We start from the raw sequence: 9281 nt of genomic DNA on the forward strand, positions 1-9281 counted from the left end.
ATAATCATAGAGGCACATAAGCACAGAAGCAATTAGAGCACATAAGCAATTAAGCAAATAGAGCACTTAATTTCCTAAACACGTACGCATTTTTATCACAGAGGCAATTAATGTCACGTAACTCCTCCTAACAGTACGTAGTAGCACACTTAGTTTCCTAACCGCCTCTAAGTTTTGAATATAGCGGTCACATACAACACATCGAGTAGCATAGTATACTGGTTTCGTTTAGATCACATCAACAGGGGTTTGAATCGAGATAGGATAGCAACAAAGGTCACGCAGATTGTCAACAAATGGAGTAACCAACAAATCTTAAAACACGTAAACAGGTAAATCACATAAAATCAACGAAGCAACACTCAAAATCGGAAAAATGGATTGTCTGCGGCTACTAGACTTTGACTAACCATGGCAATTTAACTATTCACAGTTGACTTGTCGTCACTTTCGACTCTAGGGGACATGTTTCTGCCTCGATTCTTGGGCATTACGCATGCGTATCCTAGGCCATACTCGTGGGTTCAGGTCGTTGGAGTCCGTCAATTGCCTTGGCGAGATAAAATAAAGTCGGAATAACTGTCAAGGTTAGGGTTTCACCCCTAGCTCAGCAATTTCTTCCTTGTTTTAAGAAAATTTAGAGGAAAGTTTTCATCAAATTACGGGTTTCAGCCCTAATTTGGTATAATTCTCCCCCGTTTGTTGATAGAAATTTGCACAAAGTAATTGGCAAAATTTGTAATTTTAGGCAGGAATTCAAGGGTTTCACTCCTAATCCCGTCCAAATTACGAAATTTGGCTCGGAGTTCGGATGTAATGATAGAATAGAAGGAAACAACATAGAATAAGCACATAAACTTGGTCTCTTGGTTCCTAACTATAGTCTAGGTCTCTAAGACAGCGATCCGGACTAGATCGTGTCTAACCTAATTCCCTATAGTTATGGCTCTGATACCAATCTGTCACACCCCAACCGATGGCGGAATCATCGGGGCGCGGCACTGAGCGAAACAGATTGTTCAGAAGTTTCCACAACAACTATCATACAATTCAGTTATATAACACGTCCCATACCGTGTCCCAAATAATAACAAGTTATCATAGAAATCAACTAAACAATATGGGAACTGTTCCGACAACTCAAATTCTTAATTATTACAGACCGAATGTAAATATTGTTTTAAGACCTCTAGACGGCTAACTATAGATCTTACTGACTACAGGTGCCAGTACAAGATCTACAGATAATTATGACCCTGGAGCAGGTATATGGACACTGTCCTAAGGTCACAGGCTCCTAGAAGTTTATTATTGCCTCGCTTCCCTAGCACGCTAGTAGCTTAAACACCTGTCACATACGTTAAAATAAAAGTCAAAACATATAATGTAAAGGTGAGTACACAAGTTTGATATAGCATATAAAGTTCGAAAGTTTACGCATAACCAAGCACGTACACAAGGGCAAACGATGCATGTAAATTATCAACATGGGACCATCGATACCAATGACTTCAAGTTGACTGTCCGAGACAGTTCGCAATACATGATTACCACCGTAATCCATGCAAGTAATTGTCCTTAGCAACCCCCGTGTGAACGGGTGCTGAGTCCAAACTATAGTACTACGTTGCTAAAGCAGGTAGATAGCACTCCACGTGTAAACATAATAAACAGCAATCATTTAGACAAGTAATACATGCAAGTAGGTTAGCGTTCAAATAGTTTGTGTTGTTTGTGAATTTGATAGATTACGTATGTAACACCCAAAAGTGCTGAAAGCAAAAAGGGATCGAGTATACTCACAGTGGTTGGTTGTGGATTGAGAGGAGCACTGAGAATAGGTTAGCCTGAATAGTTCGATAACACAACGATGAGTAACGCGGAAAAGTAAACAATGTACTTGGATCGAGTAGGCCATTCGATCGGACAGCAGTTCGATCGAGTGGGCTGTTCGATTGGTTTGAAAGTCCGTTCGAACATCCATTCGATCGGCCGGCTGGCTCGATCGGCTGGTTCCTTCAAGTGGATTGTTTCTTCCTTTGATGTGAAGGATGTGTTTGTGTATGATGGTTTGTACTACCTTTCAGATTGGCCGATCGAACAGCTGTTCGATCGGTTAGCCCAACCGATCGGTTAGCATTGCATTGTTTTCAAATATGTCACTCGATCGGTTGGCATGCTCGATCGGGTGACATTCCAATGTTAAGTGTTTTGAAGTGTAGTATCTCATGATTCGAGTAGTAATGATTACAATCGAGTGGCTTGATCGATCGAACAGAACTCTCTCAATACTACACCTTATGAGTTTGTGGGACTAAGTGCTAGTCGATCGGTTAGCCTAGTCGATCGGCTGGCATAGTCGTTCGGTTGGGCTGTTCGATCGAACAGCCTAGCCGTTCGGCCAGCTTCTCGATTCGGTTAACCTATCACTTAACACTTGGTTATTCCCGTTGTTTGTTGATGTTTTAGAGATATTTTGACTACGAATTGAACCACAAAGCTGAAGTCCCTACTTAGTCTACTGACTCGAGCAGGAATCACCCAAGCTCGGCCAGAGGCGGTTTGGAACTTAAGTTTAACGTTCTACCCGAAATCGGTATATCTCTCGGTAAAACCCGAATCTTGAACCATGTGTTTGCTTAGATTGATTTGTAAGTCGGTTCAAGTCTCGTTTTCACCTTTTTGAGTGTAAAAGAGTTGAAAGATAGATGAAAACCCATCTTCCAATCCTTTTCCACCGTGAAATGTTAAGATCTTTGGAAGATTTTAGGTTATTTATGTGGAAATCGGTTAGATCTAAGCTATTCATGGTGGAATGATGTCAAAACTTAGTGTTCTTGAAGAACACATGATGACATCACCCAAGAACACCTAGATCTTGGTGATTTCATGGATGAAATCCAAGTTTTGAAAGATAGAAAGATGTAGAATCGATTAATGAACAAAAACGTACAAGGATTAGAGCGAAATACTTACCGGTTTGAGAGAAATCTGAGATTTAGTGAGAAGAAGAGGCTGGTCGGTCAGAGCTTTTCCAAAAGTGGAAAGTTTGACAAGGACAACCCTATTTATAGGCTTCCAAAAGAGGAAAGGGTCAGCTGATCGAACAGCATCCCTGATCGAGCAGCTGTCCGATCGAACAGCCTGTTCGATCGGCTAGCCTGTTCGATCAGGTTGCCCTGTTCGATCGGCTTGCCTGGTTTTGAGTGTTTCGCGACGATTTTTGATATTTCGACTTCGATGAACGATGATTTGAGGATGATAGAATTCCTAATCAAATTACTTTTAGTCTCAACTACTATATCTAACATACGAGCATCCTTACAACCATTTCGGGTTCGATTTTCATTGAGTTTGATTCACCTTTGAGTCTTGATTGATTTGATTGATTCACCACACACTTTAACATAAAAGTAAACATGCACAAGTAACACGTAAGGCACACACACACGTATAGAAGTACTAAAATCCCCACACTTGAGTTTGATGCTTGATTCGATTCACCTTGGTTATTGATTGATTAGCTTTATTGCGTTGTTACTTCCTATTATTCACAGTCGGTCGTTGATTCACAGTTCGATTATCGGCCGATTAGTTTGATTATACAACACTTACTCCAAATAATATGAAAATCAAAATGAAACTAAAATGAAATTAATCTTTATTAACCTTTAATTCCAATAACAGTCAACTCTTGACTTTGACTTTGACTTTTGGGAAAACACGGGGTGTTACAGTAAGACTTTCAGGAATGAAAGTATAAATGATACATTAGAATCCGCAAGATGGATTCAAGGAATGAAAGGTATGAATGGAATGTTTGAATCCGTAAAACGGATTCAAGGAAGTGAAATGTAGAAATGATACGTCTGTATCTGTGAGAAGGATTCAACACATGTAAGAAATAAAAATGTGAATGATATGTTTGAAACCGTGAGACGGATTCAAAACGTGAAAGTAATGAAAAGTGTAAATGATAGGTTAGAATCCTCGAGATGGATTCGAAATATGGAAGGAAATGAATGTTAGAATGAAAAGTTTGAGATTGTAAATAGGTATGAATCAAATAAGTAAGAATGATTGATAAGAATGAAAGGTTTGAGTTTGTAATTAAGGACGAATTAAGCAAGTAAATATTTTATGAAACGGGTATGATTCAAGCTATGCTTTTAAACTTATGTGTATATATATACGTACTTATGCAAACGCGTTGTATGCAAGAATGATTTAAAGGACAAATGAGTTATGCGGATCAAATGGTAATTGCCATTTGAACCCTGTATTTAATGATTGAAATGGTTAGGTTATATAATGATAGGTGAACGTAATGTACGGACATGTAATGTCACAAACTGGAAGGAGATAGTCAAAGCGAGGTATGAATAACGAGTCAATGGATTGGACTCGCGTCAGGTATATAAAGGTTAGGCTTTTAATAGGAGCTTATAGCTCGAAATAAGAGAGGGATGTGACAAGTTGGGTAATTGGTAAATATAGGACATAATGTAATTGTAAATGGATTTCCGAAAAGTTAAACAAGTAAGTAGATAGCTATTAAGTAAGTAAATGTAAAAATAGCATGAAGTATATGATTTGCTAAGTAGGTAAGTCCGATGAGAGCTAATGTAGTAGCAAGAAACCTTAGTCGAAAGAAATAAGCTTTGAAATAAGTTATGTGTTAGACCTATTATAAATTGACTCTTGGGGGTCGGGATGAATGACGACTACGACTTAAACAAATGATTTAAGTAGGGGCTAGAATGGGTAAAATCTTGCAGTTAATATTAAAATGATGAAATAAGTCTATGCAAGTATGCAAGAATGGAAAAGGAACTCTGAACGTGTACTATGATACGTCTATAATAAGTAAGAAGTACCTGTTTGACTTGGAAAAGTCAAACTGCAAAAGTTGACAAATGAGCTAAAGATCTACGAAGGAATGGTTATGTATTAACCCGTCATGAACGGGTCAAACAACGAAAGAGATATGTTATAAAGTGGTCATGTATTGACCTGTTATGAACGGGTTGATTGCACTAATGTTCTAAAAGGAATCAAGAAAGAATTAATATGCAAATAAAGTGGTGTAAAGAACATCACGTCTGAATGAACTACGTAAAACCCTAATCTTATGATGAGAATGGCAGGAATCAGGATGTGATAAATCTAGCAAGGTCAATGAAAGAATGCTCATGAGCGAAAGCTCATTACACGGATGAATGAGGTCAATCCGGAAGATGGTACAAGTGGTAATGAAGAGGACCGGTTCGATCTTACATGCCGAAGCACTGCGCCAAAGTAGTAAGTTTAGCGAATTATTAATATCTGAATGTAAAATTATAGCTATGGTTGAAAAGTATTTTCCGAACAAAAATTATGGTGCACAGAATGTGTTATGAAAAGGAAGGCTTGGCTTTTAGAGGTTGATTAAGATTAAGTTTCAGTTCTGGCTTATGTAGTAAGCAGTGTGAATGAGTAAGGAGGTAGAAATAGAATTCCAGGAATAAGAGAAACTAATGCTAACAGTGAAATGTATTAGCAAGATCATATGAAATTCAAATTGTTGTAATGTAAATTATGGTATTAGACTCTTTAGGTCTTTACTAGTCAGCACACACTAGTTTAAGAACAATCATGTAATGAGTTGAAAGTTTAAGAAGAAATTAATAAAAAAAAAGGAATTGTAAAGTAGGTGTAGCTGACCGGTTATGAACGGGTCAATGTGACGAAGAAAGCATAATAAAAGGGGTATGTATTGGCCCGTTATAGACGGGTCAATTAAGACGAGCATGATGGATTGTGATAATGGTCGAAACTTTGACCCGTTATGAACGGGTCGGATGGACGATATTTTTGATATTAAAGGAACGATATATACAATTTAGGTAGATTGAATTATGGAAAGAATGAGAAAAGGGATTTCTAGAAATGATGCTTTTAAAGTTATGACTATACTAATGGTAAGCCGATTTTGATGAAGCAGGTTTCGGGGACGAAACCTCCTTTAAGGGGGGTAGACTTGTAACACCCTAAAACTCGAATTATCTAGTTGTTAATATGTTATCACGTTTAAAAGAAGGAGATGTAATAACTAGGTTATCAAACCAAGTTAAATGCTTGGTTTAAACAAATAAGAATAGGAATTGGGTAAATTATAAACAATGGCAAACATGAGGGGTTGATATGGCAAAAGGAAAAGTTAAAATATATAAAAAAAAAATAACCCTTAAACCACACACCTGGGCGTGTGTTCGATCAGAAGAAGAGAAAGAAAAGGGGTCAAACCCTAGAACACCAAAATCTATCAAATTGAAAGGGGAATTGAAGCCTAGTTGAATGCATGAACTAAGAATGATGATCATCTAAGCATACCCAACATCAAGTAAGTCGAAATTTGCAATTTTGTGATGTTTGATTTTGTGGGTCTAGTATAATTCGGGTATGTAATGCAAAAAATTGGTATGAATAATGGCTGCTATGGTTGTCAAAACATCAAGAGATGTTAAATTTTGAATATGAGCATGGATTAGGCAAAACCCACTTGCATGTCAAGGAATGGCTAGAATTTTTGAGATTCTACATGTTAATTTGGTTGTTGTTGATGAACTTGTTATGAATAATTGATGTTACAACCATATGTTCATAGTTAGGATGAAATATTGTTATGAACTTGATTTATTGTTAATAAGTTATGTGAAGAATTAGTAGGAATCACGCTTTAAAAGCTTGTACATAATGTTTTACAAATGCGAAACCCGCCAAGTGTTCGATGAAATGCCTAAGAGAATAAATTTGTGAAATTGTATGAAAGTTGTGGGTAAATATGTATAAAAAGTGTTCATGGTGTAGTCGTTAGCAAAATAATATGTTAAGTGTGCTTAAGGTGGAGTCCATATGAGAATTCAGATCGAATGTATGGTTTGGTAAAACTTATGCATTAGGTACTTGTACCTTGTGCTTAAATGGTGTGATGCTCACCATGTATTTGATGCACTTGATTTATGGTAGTTAAAAGTGAATGTGTATGAATGTGAAACGAATAGCTTATTGGTAAGTACTAATGTTGGAATTATGTCGTGTACGTATGTATGATAATAAAATTGATTAAGTAAATGTTGAACAATGTGGTTGTCAGTTCATGTCTTATGCGTGATAAAATTTGACTATTAAAAGTCTATGTAGCTAAGGGTTGGAAATGGATGTGATATGAATGAACACGCATACTAACTCTGATATGGGTATAATGACTTGAAAGGATAGGAAACCCCAAATTGGCATGGACTCAAGTATGGAAGGCTAACGGATCAAGAGGAAATGAGGAAGCTATGCACAAACTTGGATGCACGAGGTAAGTGATTCCGTAATCACTTCTTAGTATGTTTAAGTAATGTAGCGTTTTAATTAATTAATTAAACATGATGTCTAAAGTCAAATGTGGATTAGGATGTATGAAATTAGTGGATTTCATTAAGTAGACCAATGGGTCAAATTAAGGTCTTATGATTATGTTGAAATGTTGCATAAGATATGGCTACCGTACTATAACTGGTTAATGGGTAGAATTGCTTGTAAGTACGTGATCCGGGAATCGGAGATGCGGTTTAATGGTCAACATAATCAGAGGTGGGTTTGGTTTAATAGATAAACCATTATGTAAGTGGAGGTTTTAGTAACGAAGTTTGATTCGTAAACTTAAATGAAATGAATGAGTTTAACGAATACCGGGTATTGGGTGTGTAAACCCCAAGTACGAAACTCCGGATAAAGTAAAAGTATTATGATTATAATGTTCATGTATGTTTTGGGATAAAACAAATGAGTGGTTTGATGAAAACATGAACGGGTCGAATAATTAGAAAATGACTATTAAGTCGAAAGCGCGTAAGTTAAGAATTTCCTTTAACCGAAAGTGGGATATGAAGTCCATATGATAGAGGGTTAAATTACGATCACGTAGGAAAAAGAATCGGGTAAAACGGATAAAAAATGAGAGAGTTATGTCCGTTTCGGTAAGAATTAATGGCTGGGAAAAGTGCAGAGCTAACACGGCCGGGTGGTGAGTTGACACGGCCGGGTGAAGGTTCTGTCAAAAATATTATTTATGTGATTTATGCATCGTAGGCTTCAGTATATTATCCGTGGACTACGGTGGGCCTCCCAAACATGATTTCGAGTGTTCCCTTGACGATTATAAGTTGTAAACCCAAGTCTAAGCCTCATGTAATTTATATAAGAGTATGATAGATGTATGTAATGAAGTTGGACATGCATTACATGTAAATGGTATACAAGAATGCGTACGGAACACGTAGGTATGAATACATGATTGTAGGTATGATTGAATGTATATTAGGTATGTAGATGTGTATGATTGTAAGTATGTATGTGTTCAAGTATGTGCGAATGCATGATTTGGATGCATTTGAGAATTAACGTTACTAACAATGCCCTTGAGTTTGGGATGTAATGCAGGAATGAGAATGTCGGATTCTTATGAAGTCGAAGCCGAACTCGGAACAAGAGACTTAGAGAGAATAGTCGAATGAATCGAAGCTATATTGTCGAACATTATACGAAAGTTAATTGTGTGAGAATATTGTTGTATGAGGTTGTTAATGACTAATGATTAAGTTGTATGTGATATTCACAGGTACCATACGGATTTCTTCTTCTACTAACAAAGATGAGCGGACGAGGATCGAGTCAAGAGCAAGGATTGTACGGGAAGGATCGGTCACATAGTTTAACAAATGTAGGTCCAAAGTATTAATATAATGGAACGTAGTAAATACTTTTTAATGAGTGTATGACATTGGTATTCGAACTTTCCTGTAAGTACTATGTCTATTAAAGAACGAAATTTTGGGTTCATATTTTCCGCTGTGTTGTATTTTTAAGTTTTTACAAGTTAGTCTTACAGGGAATTGTTCATAATACGAACGGGTCATGCCCAATTTTTGTTAAATTATAGTATGATAATATCACATTTAGGAAGGTGAAACCTTGGGTGTTTCAGGGATTGAAAAAAAAAAATATTTTGCGGGTATAAGATTAAGTGATATCCAAACTGATTACACGTAACTATATACCCAAAATATATTTCCAATAATTTTTCATTTAAATTTTATTTTTCATTAATTCTTGTTTAGGAATGCTTCATTGTTAATAGCTCCACTATATATAAAAATAAATTTTTATTTTGATATATATACACACTAATGATGTTATTTATATTTGTATGTTACGAATATGAAATTAACAACTGAAATTTATATCATCAT

General features: G+C 36.4%; 1 long non-coding RNA gene across 2 annotated transcripts; it reads left to right on the forward strand.

Annotated features, from left to right (window-relative positions):
• Nucleotides 1-6240: 6240 nt before the first annotated feature.
• On the forward strand, nucleotides 6241-8875 carry LOC110890088. 2 transcript variants are annotated; one of them, XR_004871499.1, is made up of 3 exons: nucleotides 6241-6382; nucleotides 7256-7348; nucleotides 8473-8875. It is a non-coding gene; the product is annotated as an uncharacterized LOC110890088 (long non-coding RNA). The 2 variants fall into 2 exon arrangements; XR_002564199.2 differs by having other exon boundaries at nucleotides 8651-8875.
• Nucleotides 8876-9281: the final 406 nt, after the last annotated feature.

The sequence above is a fragment of the Helianthus annuus genome, chromosome 11 (genome assembly GCF_002127325.2).
Source record: "Helianthus annuus cultivar XRQ/B chromosome 11, HanXRQr2.0-SUNRISE, whole genome shotgun sequence".
Taxonomy (NCBI): domain Eukaryota; kingdom Viridiplantae; phylum Streptophyta; class Magnoliopsida; order Asterales; family Asteraceae; genus Helianthus; species Helianthus annuus.